Below are 19,125 nucleotides of genomic sequence, written 5' to 3'. Positions count from 1 at the left end.
GGAGAAAGGGTTCATGATAGGAAGGTGGTTCTTCTTGGTAAAGTGGTGGTGTATATTGAGGTGGTTCTTGGGAGTAGTAATCTTGGAATGGTGGTTCTATGTATGGCTCATGTGGTTCAAAAGGTGGTTGGTATGGAGGATACGGATCAAGGTCATATGGAGGTGTTTGGTGAAAAGAGGCTTGTGAGTGTGGTAGGTGGCTATGTTGAGGGTATGGCTCATAGGTGTATGGTGATGATTTTTGAAAGTCACAAGGGGACTCACCATAACCATTGGATTGGTATGCATCACAGAATGGCTCTTCTTCATAGTACATAGGTGGAGGTTGTTGCCATGAAGATTGATCATATGCATATGGCTCCTCCCACATTTGGTTATCCCATCCTTGATGCACATCCTCATTGTAGTCCTCATTTCCTACAACATAGTGAGAACCAAACTCATAGCCAAAGTGAGAATTCATGATAGCAAGAGAAAATAAAAATAAAATCAAATAAGAAACAAAGGAAACCAAATCCTAAAACTAGCAAGAACTAACAAAGAAGCAAAAGGCAAACATATTCACAATATTCACATATATACAATAACCAATAACATAACACCATTGCAATTCCCCGGCAACGGCACCATTTTAATGAGTAGACTTTTGTGTGGGTTAGAATTCACAAATGAAATCTCATTGTAAGTATAGTTTCTAAACCAACAATAATCCTTTCATACAAAACACTAAAATCCAACCAAGCATTTCATCAAACACTTGGAAGGCACTAAAGAAAAGCATAGTAAATTGATAACAATAATGAAATCTAACAACTACTTATTGCAAGGAATTAATAACAACAATCAAAAGAAGCACAATTATTATGAATTACCTCAAATTGAATTGAAAGAAAATAGAAGGAACAAGAGTAGATCTACAATAAAGCATGGAAACAACATAAAGGAAATTACAACAAAAGAATGGAAGAAGAGAATTACAACAATAAAGAATTAAGAAGCAAAAGTAGAGGGAAGCATGAATGAAAACCTAGATCTAAGAACTAATCCTAATCCTAATTCCTAATCCTAGAGAGAAGTGAGAGCTTCTCTCTCTAAAACTAACTTTCCCTCCAAAAATTAAACTAAATTAAACTAATGTATGAAAGTATCTAAAAGTATGTTGATTCCCCTTAAATCCTTGGCTTAAATAGCATCAGAAATGAGTTGGATTGGGCCCACAAGGCTTTAGAATTCGCTGGCCACGTATTGCTTTAAGTGGATCATATGGCAGCAACAATGCGTGCATGTATAGTGCACGTACGCGTCACCATACGAGTAGAAACTATGGAAAATCTTATATCGTTTCGAAGCCCCAGATGTTAGCTTTTCAATGCAACTAGAACTGCATCATTTGGACCTTTGTAGCTCAAGTTATGGTCATTTAAGTGCGAAGAGGTCGGCTTGACAGCTTTTGCGATTCTTTCATTTCTTCATGAGTTCTCCATTTTTACATGCTTTTCCTTCATTTCCTTGATCCAATATTTGCCTCCCAAATCTGAAATCACTTAAAACACATATCAAGGCATCTAATGGAATCAAAGGTAAATCAAGATTAAACAATTAAGGACTTAAAAAGCATGTTTTCACTCTTAAGCACAATTAAAGGAGAATTTACAAAATCATGCTATTTCATTGGATAAATGGGAGAAAGGTTGACAAAACCCTCTAAATTCAACACAAGATAAACCCTAAATATGGGGTTTATCAGCATACGCGGGGAAAGGAAAATCTCCAAATGACGCGCACGCGTGAACTACGCGCACACGTGACAGACGCCACGTGCAGGAATCTGCAGAAAATGTCCTCAGCGATTTCTGGGCCCCTTTTCGGCCCAGATCCAAGCCCAGAAACACATAATAGAGGCTGGAGAATGGGGGAATTAAATCATTCATTCATCATTCATTCAAAGGAATAATTTTAGGTTTTAGATGTAGTTCTCTAGAGACAGAGGCTCTCTCCTCTCTCTTAGGTTTTAGGATTAGGATTTCTCTTAATTTTAGGATTGCTTCTCAATTCCAGGTTCAATGTTCTTTTAATTTAGTTTCTCTTCTACTTTTATTTATTCTAGCATTCTAGTGTATTTATTTTCCTTGTTGATTCTCTTCTTTTCCAAATTTGGTTTATGAATTCCATGTTAGATTGAATTTCTTATTTAATGCAATTTGAGGTATTTCAGATTTATGAATGCTTTCTTCTATTTATGTTATTAATGCTTGCAATTGGTTATTTGGAATTTATTATCCTTTATTACTTTTCTATGCTTTTGTGCTATGCCTTCCAAGTGTTTGACAAAATGTTTTGGAGGGTTTTAAATTAGCTTTTTATATTCTTGGCTTTGGTTGAGTGATTGGAGACTCTTGAGTTATCAAACTCCCTTGTTTATTGTTAATTGAAGGTTGCTGGTTGATTTGGATCTCTCTAAAGCTAGTCTTTCCTTAGGAGTTGACTAGGACTTGAGGAATCAAATTGATTAGTCCACTTGACTTTTCTTTATTCGGTAAGGGTTAACTAAGTGGGAGCTTCCCAATTTGATTTATGAACTTTCCCATGTTAGGATTGATTTTCTTATTTAATACACATTGAGGTATTTCAGATTTAAGATTACTTTCTTTTATTTATGTTATTGATGCTTTCAATTTAAGGCATTTTTATTCGAGTAGATTTTTTTCCCTTTTGGCTTTGGTTAAGTAATTGGTAACACTTGAGTTGTCAAACTCAGCAGTTGATTGAAGATTGGAAATTGCTTATTGATTTGGACCCTCTAAAGCTAGTCTTTCCATAGGTGTTGACTAGGACTTGAGGAATCAAGTTGATTAGTCCACTTGAGTTTCCTTTATTTAGTAAGGGTTAACTAAGTGGGAGCACTGAACAATTCTCATCACACCTGATAAGGATAACTAGGATGGGATTTCCAGTTCTTATACATTGCTAAGAGTTTTTCTAATTATTAATTTATTTTTCTTGCCATTTAAATCACTTGTTCCCTATTTCAAAAACCAAAATATACCTTTTTCCAGAATACATTTAAATCACTTGTCATTCTTTATCAGTTACATTATGACAAATCTGGTTACTAAAAAAGATTAAAATTAACTTAAATATACACAATATTATTTTATGCTTTTTATTTTTATTTTATTAACATAAAAAGTCATACATATTATAAGAGAACTTCATCTTTTTACTAACGGTTCTTCCATTCAATGGTTTCTCTAAAAAAAGGCATAATAATATTGTGTTTGGCAAGAATATATGAAATTTTAAAAGGTTGAAGCATAGGTTTAGTCCTTAACATATTCGTAGATGAAGTGCAGAGTAGATAAAAAGATAACTATAAATGGTTAAAGCTTTCTCAATACTAACCGTCGTAGTGTATGACAGGTGTTCTATAATTTTTTTGGATTTGGTTGTTTCTTTATTATTATATGTTGTTCTATTTAATTTATGCTAAAAAGACTTGTGATAATCATCTTATTGTAGTAGTGTAAAGTTGTAAGTATTATATTTACTTTGTATGCTCTTAAATCTCTTGTCCTTAACGGATATTTGTGACTGAGTAATTATTAAAAGAAATAATTGATTTAATATCTATTTTATATTCTATTTAAATTATAATAATGAGTAAATATTTTTTTCAAAATAAATAATATGATTTTTTATAAAAACAACGTTTAAATAATTGTAAAATTAGATTATACCATAGATGATGATAAATATCTTGATATTAGATCTGCTATAAAACAAATTTTTAGGAATATTATGTTGTATTATATAATTTAGTTATATTTTTTTTATCTTTAATCTATATTATTTAAATTGGCATATTTCTAGAAAGGTTTATTCATTTTTTTTAAATTATTAAATCAAATCAGTTACAATTTATATTATGGTTAAACTCAAATTTTTATTTATTTTGTCATATTATTATATATATAAATATTAAATTCTTTGACTAAACACTTATTTGATTACGAATTGATATTATATGTTACTTTTATATTGGCAATTAAATTTCAATTACTACACAAATATTATATTTTAAGTAATTGTATATTTTATTGTTATTTTGAAAATTATTATATAATTTTAATTTTATTTAATTATGTTTATTTTTTAAAAGCATTGTCATTATTGGAGAGTAACTAATGTTTGTGATAGTCTAAAATTAAAAAATAAAAATACAAAATATTAAGTGAGTATAAATCGAACCTTATTGCTTCGATTTAGCATGGACAATATAAATCGAAATTTATAAATATGATTTAGTAGGGGATGACATAATTCGAATTTATTGAATTCAATTTACTTTCGAATCACAATGTCATGTAATTCGAATCCTATAGATTTGATTTATTACTTATTACCCTAATTTGAATTCATTAAAATCAATTTATATAGAAATGTAAATGGAGATAACTAGGTAACGTTTTTGGGTTTGGGGGATTTAGGTAATTTTGGGGTGGCTTTGGTTTATCAACATAAATTAACCTAATATGTGATATTAGTTATTGTTATAAATGTTTGTGGAGCTCATGTAAACTTTTTCTCTTCAAAGTTGCGAAGAAAACTTATGCAGAAGTGCAAACATGGGTTAAAATAGAGAGTTACCATTTGAATTATAATAATTTTACTCTTATAATTTTTTCTCTTCTTACGTTTCCTTCCATCCAAGGAAAAGAAATATTTTTCTCTATTTTCTTTCCACTCATTTTTTCTTCATTTAAACACACACAAAAAAATATACTTTTCTTTCCATTTTATTTTCTCTCATTTTTTCTCTTTCTATTTTTTTTCCTCTTATTTTTTATCTTATATTCAAATAATAGCTTAGTGTTTATCTATTTATCTTCTATTAATATAAGAATACATGTGACTGTATAAAAATGATATAACCTAAACTTTGATTATCTGAGAATTTATTGAGTGGATAGAATAGCTCCACGTCACAAACCAATGAATGCTAGCAATAGGGATGATCACAAAAATAATCAAAAAAGGTATTTGTAGGGATTACTTGCATTTTGGGGCTAGATGAGAATTCGTGAAATCATCACGACCTTCCACCCAAAAATGGATGGAAACTTGGGGTGGAAAACAGGCCAAAATTCGTTGGGCTGACCCGCATAACCCGACAAAAAAAGAGGGTTGGGCTAGAAATTTGAGACTGCCAAACTTAAAAAGCCCTCCTACCTCACACCACCTAATCCATGAGTTTTGGCGGACTTCGGTGGGATGGTGCAGGTTTTCCCGCTGGGCCAAGCTTTTATTTTTCAAGACCATTTTTTTTACAAATTTCAATAATGTTATTAATCTACAAGGGAATGAAGATGATAATTGAAGATGTTCTAAGTTATATTTTGGATTATGTTTTTATGTTTGATTGATGATATGCTTGAAGATGTTTAATTATATATTTTAGACAATATTTGTTTTGCTTTGGATAATATTGATTTTATTATTTTGTTTTGAAAAAAATTGGTTTATAATTATGTTTATTACATATTTATAATTATAATTTTTTTATATTTTTAGAAATTATATATTTATCAAAATTAGGGGAGGGGCAGGCTAGCCCACCAGATTGCGGGATTTTGGCGAGATAGGGCAGGCTTTCCTATTTGCCACCCCTAATGGGACATAGACATAAGTACCTGCCCCATGGAATAAAATTATTAATTTATCCTAATTTATATATACATAAATTCATTTCTTGAATTTAGTAACCCTAATTTCTACCTCCAATTCGAATTCTTCCTTTTTCTTTTAGAATCATTCTCAGCCTCAATCTTCTCTCTCTCTCTCTCTCTAACTCACTTTCTCTGCCTCTCAAGTCTGTCACTACGTCGCTCAGTATCGTCCCAAAAAATTATGTTATGTTATTATGTTGGAATATATTTTTATGTTTTCTCCTTTTGAAATGTTATTTTTCATAACGAATATGTCATAAATTGTGTTGAATTATATTGAACTGTTTATTTTATGATTATTATATTATGTCTTTTTGTGTTAATTTTTTCAAAAGTTTATCGAGGAAATCTGCATTTCCTAGAGGGTAATTAAACAAGAACTTGCAATGACGGAGAAGGAACATGGGCATTTTTTTAAAATAGGAGTGAGAGATGGGAAGGGGGCTTTGATGGTGTTTTTGTGGAAAAGCAAATTTCCAAACACCTAAAACTAACCGGCAAGTGTACCGGGTCGCATCAAGTAATAATAACTCACATGAGTGAGGTCGATCCTACAGGAATTGAAGGATTGAGCAATTTTAGTTTAGTGGTTGATTTAGTCAAGTGAATCAAGTTTTGGTTTGAGTGGTTTGTGATTGACAGAAGCTAAATTGCATGAAATGTAAAGGAAGAGGGAAGAATTACAGTAAATTAAAGAGAACAGAAAGTAAAAGTGTTGAATCTTAAAGAACAAGTAAATTAAATTGTAGAAACTGAGATTGCAAGAAATGTAAATGATTGAATCTTAAAGTGCAAGAAAGGTAAATTGCTTGAATTATAAAGGGGATTGGAAACTAGGATTACAGGAATTTAAACAAGCAGAAGTAAATTGCAATAAATAGAAGAGCAAAAGATGAATTGAATTTAAGTAGATCTCAATCAGAAGAGTAAAAATGCTTGAAGAATTAAAAATAGAAAGTAAATGGAGCTCAATTGCAGAAATTAAAAGAGAGATTAAAGATCTCAGGAGTGGAAGAGACTAGAAAACAAGTCTAGATCTCAAATCCTTCCTTGATCCAACAAGAACAATTGCCAAAGAAATAGAAAAGTAAGTTGCAGAAGTAGTAGAAGAGAAGAAGCAGTAAACAGAATTTGAAATGTAAATCAAAGTTTCTTAGAATTATGCAGAAAGATAAACAAAGAGATCTTAAGGTGAGATTGAAACAGAATTTCTTCAATTCTTCACCCAAGGTCCAAAACAAGAAGTAAAGAGTGCTCAAGCAAGAACAAGGAAGAAGAGAGATCAATTCTCCTTCCTAATTCTCTAAGATCCCAATTCAAAGTAAAAACTCAAAACTCTAAAAATGAAAATTCTCTCAGAAGCAAAAGTTAAAAGTCCTTAACTAAATCAAACTAGCTTCTATTTATACACTTTCTTTTCTTGGATTTAAGAATTTGGGTGGGCTTTTTAATTTGGTTAAGATTTAAATTTAATTAGATTTTTAGTTGAATTTTCAGCCCAAGAGAAAATTGCTCCCAATGGAGTGCTCTGCTCTTGTGGGGAGCAGAGCATTGAGGCTTGTGTTGGAGCTCCTTGTTGCGTGCCAAGACTGTGGGGCAATCAGGATAGCGCTCCGCTCTTGTGGGGAGTGGAGCATTGTGGCTTGTGTTGAAGTCTTGTGCGCACCAAGCTCCCTCTGCTCGTGTCATGTTGCGCTCCAATTCCCCCTGGCCGTGTCAAGTTCTTGCAAAGGCTAAGGGGAGTAGCGCTCTGCTCTCCTTGGGAGCGTAGCACTCCTTTTGCTTGGGTGAGGTCCCAAGTTCGAAACTTATTGGAGGCATACGCTGACTCCTTTTCTTTGTGAATGAAGTGGCGCCTCTCTCCTCTTTTCCTTGAGGTGCTTGGTTCGAATCCTTGTGAGTGCAATTTGGCCAAGTGTGGCTCATTTTCTTTTGTGAGTAGCGCTCCCCACTCCCTCTTGCTCATGGGTTCGATCCTTGGAGCAAGCATTGGCAAACTATTTCCTTGGATTTGTTTTGGGTGGAGCCCGATAATGCTCTCAAGGGGAACGGAGCATCATTCTTCCCTCCTTTGTTTCTTGGCTCCAAATTGTGCTCTGCTCTCAAGGGGAGCGTAGCATCAAGCCTTGCTTTCTTGGTTCATTATTGTGCTCCCTTGAGAGAGTGCTCCGCTCCTGAAGAGAGCGCTGTGCTTCCTCCTTCCATGTGCCATGCTTCTTAATTTCCTTTGCCACACTCCTCTCTTCCTTAGGCCACGCTTCTTAGGCCACGCTTTCTTATTTTCTTCTTTTCTTCACCTACAAGTAATCAAAACAACCAATCAAAGTATCACCAAATTCACAAGGTTTATAAATCATTTAAATATCAATTAAATTTAGCTTAAACCTTATGATTTAGTATCAATTAAATGATGGTTGATTGATTCAAAGAAACCATGCATTTCCATTCTAAATTACTTACTTACAATGCAAGAAAGTGCATGAAACCTAATAAAATCAAAGAAAAACACTAGTGAAACTAGGCTAAGATGACTTGTCATCACAACACCAAACTTAAAACTTGCTTGTCCCCAAGCAAGCATAACACATAAGAGAAAATAGAATGAAATAGAGAAGTATACATGTCCTTATTAAGCAGATAGTTGAACTTAGTTCATGGGGTTTCATGCAGATCAATAGTAACTCATTTATTACTTGCTATTAAACAAACAATGTTTCCTCAAGGGGTCACTAAGGTTGCTGCTATAATGCCTTGCTTTCTGCTTACTTCCCTTGTTAGCTTTTTCCTTCTTTCTTTTGCTTAGAGAGCTTATTACTCATTGAAGGCTTGGTGGCAAATGTTGCAGTATCCTTTGGCTTAATTACACTCAACATTTCTTCACCACAGACACATGGCTCACCTTTTTCTTCCTAGGCTCATTGATGCCCAGAATCTCTTTGGATAACTAAGTGTTTTGTAGCTAGGTTTCTCTTTATTGTGGACTTTCAGTTGGCAATCCCAAATCAGTTGATCTAAGTGGCCAAGTTTTGAAATACTCCTTAGAACTTACTTGTCCAAGCATATCCTAGTACACAAACACCATAGGCATATGTCCTAGGGTCCAAGCTATTAGTGTCTAGCCTTGTTATTTGTTTCTTTGCCATTTTTTGGCTTTTTCTATTTCTTTTTCTTTCTGTTTTGGTTTATTTTCAAGGGATTTTCATTAGTTGAAGGATCATAGCAGCAAACTAGCTTAAGCTTCAAGTAACATGTCATTTTGCAGCAATTATTTTGTGAGTTAATAATTGAATCAAACACCTACCACCACTAACTTTCATTCTAACTTCTGCAACATTGAACAATTACTTTTCCAAATCAAACATCTCTCTTTTATTCAGACAGCAAGGGGAACAAAGCAAAATACTAAAGCTAATAAAGGATGACAATTATTATGCAGATAACTTTTTAAGCTAAAATATATGCAAAACAAAAAACAATTGGAGGTATATCATGTTTCAGATATACATCTTTCTTATTTAGTTTAGGAAAATGAAAGAACTTCACCACCTTCTAGTTGTCCTGTCCCTGGTTATTGCTTGATTCTCCTTTCTTCTTCTTTCTCTTCTAGAGCTTGGAGTAGTCTTGAATTTCTTCACTAGGGCACCTTCTATCTCAGACAGGATCTAATAGCCTTGAGAGCCCAACTGCCTCCAATCTTTCATGTGTTACCTCTCTGAAGTGATGAGATCTTGCTTTCTGTCGATTTCTAAATTCTTGACACTATTCAAATGGTTTGATTTGTGGATCTAGTGCTGGCATATTGTGGGTCAAATACTTTAACCTTGCTTGCATATTTTCATCAGACCACTCTATTTATTGCACATGTCTAATCTCTCCAATAGTATGATGAATATTTTTCCACTGATACAAGTTATGAGTAAATTCCCCATATTTGGCTTAGGTCAGGAACATTTTGTCATATGACTCTTGAAGTCTTGTTGTTTGTTCTTTTTTCCCCTCAAGAATCTTGGTTTGAAACTCTTGTTGGACCATCATTTGTTGCTGCCAGCTCTCTAGTCTTTCCTCCATTCTGTGCTGCCAAGCTTCACTTTGCTCCCTGTCTTTCAAATATTGCTCCCGGTGCGCTAGATATTGCTCTTGGTGTCTTGAATATTGCTCTTGTACTCTCACATTTTGTTGTGATATTTCCTCAAGAGCCCTTTGCAGTTGACTCATATCTATGGCACCGTGAGCTTGCTCTTCCCCTTCCTCTGATCTTCTTTTTCTTTGGGGTCTTTCTTCTTGATCATCATCCTCATTGATTCCTTCCATGTTTCTCTTTGTGATTCCCGTCCCCTTTTTTACTCTCTCTGTGCCCTCATCTTCAAAAATCACTCCAGCTTTGTTGCATAGCCTTAGAATGGTGCTTGGATGGCCGAGCCTAGTTGATTTGTTTGTGCTCTCAGCTATCTCTTGAATACTGTCGGCTATGAGTTGTGCAAGTTTGATTTCTCCCCCATGTAAGATACAGTATGTCAAGAGTGCTCGCTTGATTGTGACCCCTGAGGTATTTCCAGTAGGGAGTATTGATCTCCTCACTACCTCATACCACCACTTGGCCTCAGGAATGAGATTTATTCTTTTCAATTGGCTTGGGATCCCTTTTGAATCTCTTTCCCAGTCTGTGTCTTCCAAGCATATCCCCTGTAAGATCTCATTAGGGTCATTCTCTCCTTGCAGTCTAGCCTCATAGCTGAGCTCTTCATAAGTTATGGTTCTCAACTTCAAGGCCCTTGTAATGGATGCTGGACTGAAATCCACTTCAACTCCTCTAACATAACTTTTCTAAGGGATGCTGTCTTCACTCTCTTTCACAGCATTTGCATAAAATTCCCTGATCATGACTACACTAATCTTGGTGAGAGGATTGCATAGAAGATCCCATCTTCTTTTCCTAGTGATCTGCCTCATGATGGGGTATTCCCCGTCCCTCAGCTCAAAACCCCTCTCATGAATGATGTGCTTTGTTTTCATGAATCTATGATATTTTCTTTCATGAAACTGAGATCTAAACTTCCTTGTATCATAGGATGGGGGCTCGGTTACCATTGGTTTCTTCCCTTGTCTTCTCTTTGAACTTGATGAAGCCATGAATTTAAGTAGAGGGAGAAGGCAAAGATGGATTTGTGGTTGGTTAGGGTACGGTTTTGTGTAATGAGAATGAAGAAAGAAATGTTGCTGTTGAGAAGAGAGTGGGGCATGTATAGGATTGCACAAGGTGGAACAAAGACTTATGATTGTAAGGAAGACTTATAGGAACATGTGATGCAAGAAATGTCTCAACCTATTTATAGGCAAGGCATTAAAGCTTTGGAAGAAGACCATACTTGAAGAGGGATTCGGTCATGACTTATGAAGGGTGGAGATTGGGTTGAACAAAATAGTAACTTCATGAGATGAACGGCTTGCATGTTCTCTTGAGGGTTGACAAGGATTCTATTCCCATTGGTTGCATGAGGTTCGTCCTCCAAGGTGACTAGCATGCAGATTTTTGCTTTCCAAGGTAGGTACACCTCTCTAGGCACATGTGATCCTTCTCTCTTGGCTTGTCATAGCCGTGTCTTCATCTTGTCTTCACCTCAACCTTCTTTTTCCTAATTAAATCAAAATGGTCAGCTTTAGGACATAGTTGTAGCACGGTGATGAAGTGGTGAATGCTTATATTATTTATTATGTTTCTTAGTCATAAAAGATCAATTGTGTCCCTCACTTAGTGAACCAAGGTTTGGTGAACACCAAACTTGTTTCTTGCTAAGGGATGAATGTCAAATGCAGCCATTTATCACAATTGATACTTTCATCATAAGTTCTAATTCATTTTCCAACATACATTCCTAAAATGAAACATTGCATGATTCATCTATGCATGATTTTTATTTTTTTGAACAAAAGTTGATTCTTCTCAAGATTGGTACATATGCAGATACCAAACTTAATGTTTGGTCATATACTTTGTCTAAATGACTAAGCATATGATCTAAGAATGTTTGAAAAGCTAATTTTTGTGTGCTGTCAAGCACACCAAACTTAGAAGCCTGGCATGTGTTTCAAAACAGTGTATGCATCTGTCAAGTATGTCTAATAAAATTCAAAATCATACTAAGATGATCATAATTTATTGAATTCAAAAACGAGCAAGAATCTTAAATCATGGGTTGCCTCCCATGGAGCGCTCTTTTATTGTCATTAGCTTGACATTGGGCCCCTCTTTTATGGTGGTTGATGACTGTAGTGTCTCAGTTTATCCCCATGACTGTGAGCTTCTTCTTTGTTCCTTGATGTTCAATTTTGGCATGCTCTAGTGAGAGTATTTTGCTGACAGTATAGTAGTCATCAACTTGTTGGCATGCTCCCAGTTGCTTATAGATCAACTGTACTTCATCACCCTTAGAGAACCCCTCTGTTGGAATCTTTTTGTTCTTCCACCCCTTTTTGGTTTTGTTCTTGTTTTTTTTCCCTCTTTTTGTTGATCCTTTCTCCTTGCATGTGGGCTTTACTTTGGGAATTTTCTTCTTAGTGGCTAACATTTCAATGTCTTCTTGAATTTCTTCATCACTCTGCATAATCTCTTTCTCTTTTTGTCCTGCTGTGTTATCTATTTCTTGCTTTGGAAGGTAACTACTGATCGTCTTACTGATTCCTTCCTTCCACTGTGAGTCTTCTTTGTCAGTTTCCATGCACTCCTTCGTTTCATCAATGAGCTGTGTTTCCGAAAATACATTTAGGGTGACGCTTTCATCTTGCATTCTGAGGGTCAACTCTCCTTTCTCTACGTCTATAATGGCCCTAGTAGTGGCCAAGAATGGTCTTCCCAGTATAATGGAATCACCGTCATCCTCATCTGAATCTAAGACCACAAAATCAGCAGGGAATATGAATTTGTCTACCTTTACTAGAAGGTTCTCAATCACACCCCTGGGACATATCACTGACTTATCCACCAATTCTAAAGACATCTGTACTGGTTTCATTTCTTCTATGCATAGCTTTTTCACTAGAGAGGAAGGTATCAGATTGATACTAGCCCCTAAGTCACACATTGCTTTGTTAATGGTCATACTGCCAATGGCACAAGGTAAAAAAAACTTCCAGGATCTTCAAGTTTAGGAGGGAGTCCCTTCTGGATTAATGCTCTGCATTCTTCAGTGAGCAGTATATTTTCATTTTCTTGCCAGCTTCTCTTCTTGTTAATCAGTTTCTTCAAAAAGTTGGCATACAGGGGCATTTGCTCAAGTGCCTCAGCCAGGGGTATGTTGATCTCCAATTTCTTGAAGATTTTAAGAAATTTTGGGAAGTGTTGGTCCTTAGTCTCCTTGTTGAACCTTTGGGGATATGGCAATGGAGGTGTGAATTTTACTTCCTGCCTGTGGTCCTTAGTTGGCTCTTCAATTGCTTCCTCCCCTTTTTTTGAAATCTTTGGCTGTTCTTCCTTTTCTTGAGCCTGCTTTGAAGTTTGCTTGCTTGCTGCTACATCTTCATCATTGGCTTCCTCTTTTTCACACTGTTTCTTGTCATTTTCCTTTGGCTTCTTGGTTGCTTCTTCATTCTTCATCAAGATCTTTCCACTCCTCAGTTGTATAGCTTTGCATTCCTCCTTTGGATTAGGAATGGTGTCACTTGGAAGTGAGCTCAATGGTCTTTCAATGGTAATTTGCTTGGAAAGCTGTCCAATTTGCCTTTCCGTATTCTTCATGGAGGCTTCCTGGTTCTTTGTTGTCATCTCTTGGTGCTTCATCATTTTCTCCATTAAGATCTCCAAGTTGGTGATCCTCTGAGAGTCTTGTGAGATTGGTTGATTGTGGGGTGTTGAGGGTTGAGGATAAGTGTTTTGGTTGGTGGCTTAGTTATTGGATGGATGATGGTTAGAGTTGGAATAAGTGTTTTAAGATTTTCTATATGTGTTTTGGTTATTGGTTTGCTGGTTGTTGTGGTTTGTGTTCTTCCAACTATTTTAGTTTGAGTTCCTTTGCCATGGTTGTTGAGGTTGATTGTGATTGTCTCCCCATATGAGGTTGGGGTGGTTCTTCCATGAGGGGTTGTAAGTGTCACCATAAACCTCATTTGTCCCAGGATTTTGGTTGTGCATATACTGGACTTGTTGTTGCTGTTGATCCTCTTGAGTTTCTTCATTTGTCCCCCATGTGGATGATGGTTGGCTTGTGTTGACTGCTGCAACTTGGAGGCTATCAATCCTTTTCGCCATTTGCTCAAATTGTTGTTGAATTTGCTGCTGCATCATTTTATTTTGAGCTAAGATTGAGTCCACTCCTTCCAACTCCATCACTCCTTTCTTTTGTGATGGTTGGCATTGCCTTTGGTGAGCAAAGAAATACTGGTTGTTAGCCACCATATCAATGAGATTTTGAGCTTCCTCTGTAGTCTTCATCAATTGTAGAGAACCTCCTGCTGAGTGATCAAGAGCATCCTGAGATTTCAATGTCAACCCTTCATAAAAATTTTGCAATCTGTCCCATTCACTGAATATTTCAAGAGGGCACTTCCTAATTAGAGCCTTGTATCTCTCCCATGCCTCATAGATGGGTTCAGTGTCCATTTGTGTGAATGTTTGTACTTCCATTTTCAACCTGATGACCCTTTGAGGTGGGTAAAATTTGGCAAGGAACTTGCTCACTAGATCGTCCCAGTTGTTGATGCTATCTCTTAGGAAAGATTCCAACCATTGAGTAGCATTATCTCTAAGAGAAAATGAACATAACAATATCTTGTAACTGTCAGGATGCACTCCATTGGTTTTGACAGTGTCCCAAATCCTCAAGAAAGTAGACAAGTGTTGGTTTGGATCTTCAAGTGGTCCTCCTCCATAAGAACAATTGTTTTGAATCAAGGTGATGAGTTGTGGCTTTAATTCAAAGTTATTTGCATTAACATTTGGGGTAAGAATGCTACTCCCACAATGTCTAGGATTTGCAAATGTGTAGGAAGCCAAAACTCTTCTCTGTGGTAGATTGTTGTTGTTATTGGCTGCTCCTCCTGGTGGATTTGTTGGGTTTGTTGAGTGTTCCTCCATATCTTGGAACTCTTCTTCTGAATCCTCTTCTCCAATAATGTTTTTCCCTCTTTCATCTCTTCTTAATCTCCTGAGAGTTCTTTTGTTTTGTTCACAAAAGGTGGGTATAGCTCCTCTTGTCCCTGACATGCAAACCACACATAAAAATCACACAAAAAAGAAAGACAGTAACACTTCAATCCATTGCTAGAATGAAATTTTAGTTAGCTTAAGCAAAAATTCAAACAGTTAGTGTGTTAGCTAAAAATTAAAGAAACAGAAAAGAAAAAGTGCTTGATCTAGATCTCCACTTCACTTAATCATTGTCAATCTAATCAATCCCCAGCAACGGCGCCAAAAACTTGATGGTGTTTTTGTGGAAAAGCGAATTTCCAAACACCTAAAACTAACCGTCAAGTGTACCGGGTCACATCAAGTAATAATAACTCACATGAGTGAGGTCGATCCCACAGGGATTGAAGGATTGAGCAATTTTAGTTTAGTGGTTGATTTAGTCAAGCGAATCAAGTTTTGGTTTGAGTGGTTTGTGATTGATAGAAGCTAAATTGCATGAAATGTAAAGGAGGAGGGAAGAATTATAGTAAATTAAAGAGAACAGAAAGTAAAAGTACTGAATCTTAAAGAACAAGTAAATTAAATTGTAGAAACTGAGATTGCAAGAAATGTAAATGACTGAATCTTAAAGTGCAAGAAAGGTAAATTGCTTGAATTATAAAGGAGATTGGGAACTAGGATTGTAAGAATTTAAACAAGCAGAAGTAAATTACAATAAACAGAAGAGCAAAAGATGAATTGAATTTAAGTAGATCTCAATCAGAAGAGTAAAAATGCTTGAAGAGTTAAAAATAGAAAGTAATTGGAGCTCAATTGCAGAAATTAAAAGAGAGATTAAAGATCTCAGGAGTGGAAGAGACTAGAAAACAAGTCTAGATCTCAAATCCTTCCTTGATCCAACAAGAACAATTGCCAAAGAAATAGAAAAGTAAGTTGCAGAAGAGAGTAGAAGAGAAGAAGCAGTAAACAGAATTGGAAATGTAAATCAAAGTTTCTTAGAATTATGCAGAAAGATAAACAAAGAGATCTTAAGGTAAGACTGAAACAAAATTTATTCAATTCTTCACCCAAGGTCCAAAACAAGAAGTAAAGAGTGCTCAAGCAAGAACTAAAAAGAAGAGAGATCAATTCTCCTTCCTAATTCTCTAAGATCCCAATTCAAAGTAAAAACTCAAAACTCTAAAAATGAAAATTCTCTCAGAAGCAAAAGTTAAAAGTCCTTAACTAAATCAAACTAGCTTTTATTTATACACTTTCTTTTCTTGGATTTAAGAATTTGGGTGGGCTTTTTAATTTGGTGAAGATTTGAATTTAATTGGATTTTTAGTTGAATTTTCAATCCAAGAGACAATTGCTCCCAGTGGAGTGCTCTGCTCTTATGGGGAGCAGAGCATTGAGGCTTGTGTTGGAGCTCCTTGTTGCGTGCCAAGGCTGTGGGGCAATCAGGATAGTGCTCCGCTCTTGTGGGGTGCGGAGCATTGTGGCTTGTGTTGGAGTCTTGTGTGCACCAAGCTCCCTCTGCTCGTGTCATGTTGCGCTCCAATTCCCCCTGGCCGTGTCAAGTTCTTGCAAAGGCTAAGGAGAGTAGCGCTCTGCTCTCCTTGGGAGCGTAGCACTCCTTTTTCTTAGGTGAGGTCCCAAGTTTAAAACTTATTGGAGGCATGCGCTGACTCCTTTTCTTTGTGAATGAAGTGGCGCCTCTCTCCTCTTTTTCTTGAGGTGCTTGGTTCAAATCCTTGTGAGTGCAATTTGTCCAAGTGTGGCTCATTTTCCTTTGTGAGTAGCGCTCCCCACTCCCCCTTGCTCATGGGTTCGATCCTTGGAGCAAGCATTGGCAAACTATTTCCTTGGATTTGTTTTGGGTGGAGCCCGATAATGCTCTCAAGGGGAGCGAAGCATCATTCTTCCCTCCTTTGTTTCTTGGCTCCAAATTGTGCTCCGCTCTCAAGGGAGCGTAGCATCAAGCCTTGCTTTCTTGGTTTATTGTTGTGCTCCCTTGAGAGAGTGCTCCGCTCCTGAAGAGAGCACTGTGCTTCCTCCTTCCATGTGCCATGCTTCTTAATTTCCTTTGCCACACTCCTCTCTTCCTTGGGCCACGCTTCTTAGGCCACGCTTTCTTATTTTCTTCTTTTCTTCACCTACAAGTAATCAAAACAACCAATCAAAATATCACCAAATTCACAAGGTTTTTAAATCATTTAAATATCAATTGAATTTAGCTTAAACCTCATGATTTAGTATCAATTAAATGATGGTTAATTGATTCAAAGAAACCATGCATTTTCATTCCAAATTACTTACTTACAATGCAAGAAAGTGCATAAAACCTAATAAAATCAAAGAAAAAGACTAGTAAAACTAGGCTAAGATGACTTGTCATCAGGCTTCTCACGCTTCTCTAAGTACTCATTACCATATCTAACTAGCAACGGATATCCAATCTGAGTCAATTTAAGATGGGATGCGTGGACTTCATCTGCATTAGGCCTTTAAGGTAATGAACTTAAATCGGATTTAGGACCCTAACAATAGATTTTAGTTGATCTTGCTTGCATTGAGGTCTTACTAGGCCCAAATATATCTTGGATTAATATTTTGAGTCATTGTTATAGCAAATACTATACTATTTAATATTATAACACTTAGTATATGTAAAATTTGAATATATTTACAAGACATTTTTTCTATTGAAATTAAAAAAACATTAGTCATTAATCAATGACGGATGGAAAAATGCCGGTTAAGAAATTTTGACAAAAGCAGCGTTGTGAGTACAGTCCTAACCGACGAAATTCCCACTGTTAATTTAAAAGATGTCACAATTAAGAAGAAATAACTGGGAGTGGAATTCCCAAGTCATTTCCCAAAGAGTTGACACAGCAGTGTAAATTATTGATTAGAAATTTTGTGAGAAATTTTTGAGGTTGAGAATGAAAAAATAAATAACTAAAAATTAAAGCAGTGAATGATAGCAAGATGTGTTATGCATTTGAATTAAAAGGCCTTCCCTGAGAGAAGATTAATTGGAGTTCCTATCCTTGTTGACTTTTGTAAACCCCGATTAAATTAGTAGATAATTATTCAATAAATTAGTTTTTTAATAAAGAAGATTAGAAATACGAATATTATATTAAATTAGGATAGAGCTCATCGAAACGAGAATTTTGATACGGTCCAAGATTGGACCGAACGGGCCGAACCGGTTGAACCGAGCCCGTGGGCCCAACTGGACCAACCCATTAAATGAGCTTAAAGCTCGTTCTTCTTTTCAAAGATAGCAAAAGCAGCGACGCATTAGGGGAAGGAGAAGAGAGATTCACTGAAACCCTTACGGTGATTTCAAAACACCGTAACTTCTCCGTCCGAGCTCTGATTGGCGCACCGTTTACGGCCACACATCCACTGCGTCATGCTCTACGTTTCTACCGAAAAAATTTCATAGGTAACTTGTTATTTTACACTCAGCCTATGATGTGCGGAAAACGATCCGACACAAAACTCACCGGCAAGTGCACCGGGTCGCATCAAGTAATAATAACTCACGGGAGTGAGGTCGATCCCACAGGGATTGAAGGATTGAGCAATTTTAGTTTAGTGGTTGATTTAGTCAAGCGAATCAAGATTTGGTTGAGAGATTTGTGATTTGCAGAATTTAAATTGCATGGAAAATAAAGGGAATGGGTAATTTGCATGAAATTAAAGAGAACTGAAATTTAAAGTGCTAAATCTTAGAGGGCAAGAAATTAAATGGCAGAAACTTAGAACGCAAGAAATGTAAATTGCAGAATCTTAAAGTGCAAGAAATGTAAATGACTTGAATTGTAAAGGGAATTGGGAATTGGATTTGCAGAAATTAAACAAGGAAGAGTAAAATTCAACACACAGAAGAGTAGATGATGCCTTGGGTTGAATCGGATCTAAAACAGAAATATAAAAGAGCTTGAAAAGCAGTAAACAGAGAAATTGAGAATGGGAATCCAGATCTCAGGACTCAAGAGACTAGATAACCAAGTCTAGATCTCAATGCCTTCCTAGATCTAACAAGAGCAATTGCAAAGGAAATGAAGAAATGTAAATTGCAGAGAAAGTAGAAGAAGAAGCAATTAACAGAAACTGAAATTCAATGATGCGGAAAATTAAACAAGATCCCAAGGTGAGATTGAAACAGAATTTCTTCAATTCTCCACCCAAGATCCGAAGCAAGAAAAGTAAAGAGTCTTCAAGCAAGAACAAGGAAGAAGAGAGATCAATTCTCCTCCCCAAATTCTCTTGAATTAA

This window comes from Arachis ipaensis, chromosome B09 (assembly GCF_000816755.2).
Source record: "Arachis ipaensis cultivar K30076 chromosome B09, Araip1.1, whole genome shotgun sequence".
NCBI classification, from domain to species: domain Eukaryota; kingdom Viridiplantae; phylum Streptophyta; class Magnoliopsida; order Fabales; family Fabaceae; genus Arachis; species Arachis ipaensis.
Note: the sequence above shows the minus strand (reverse complement) of the source record.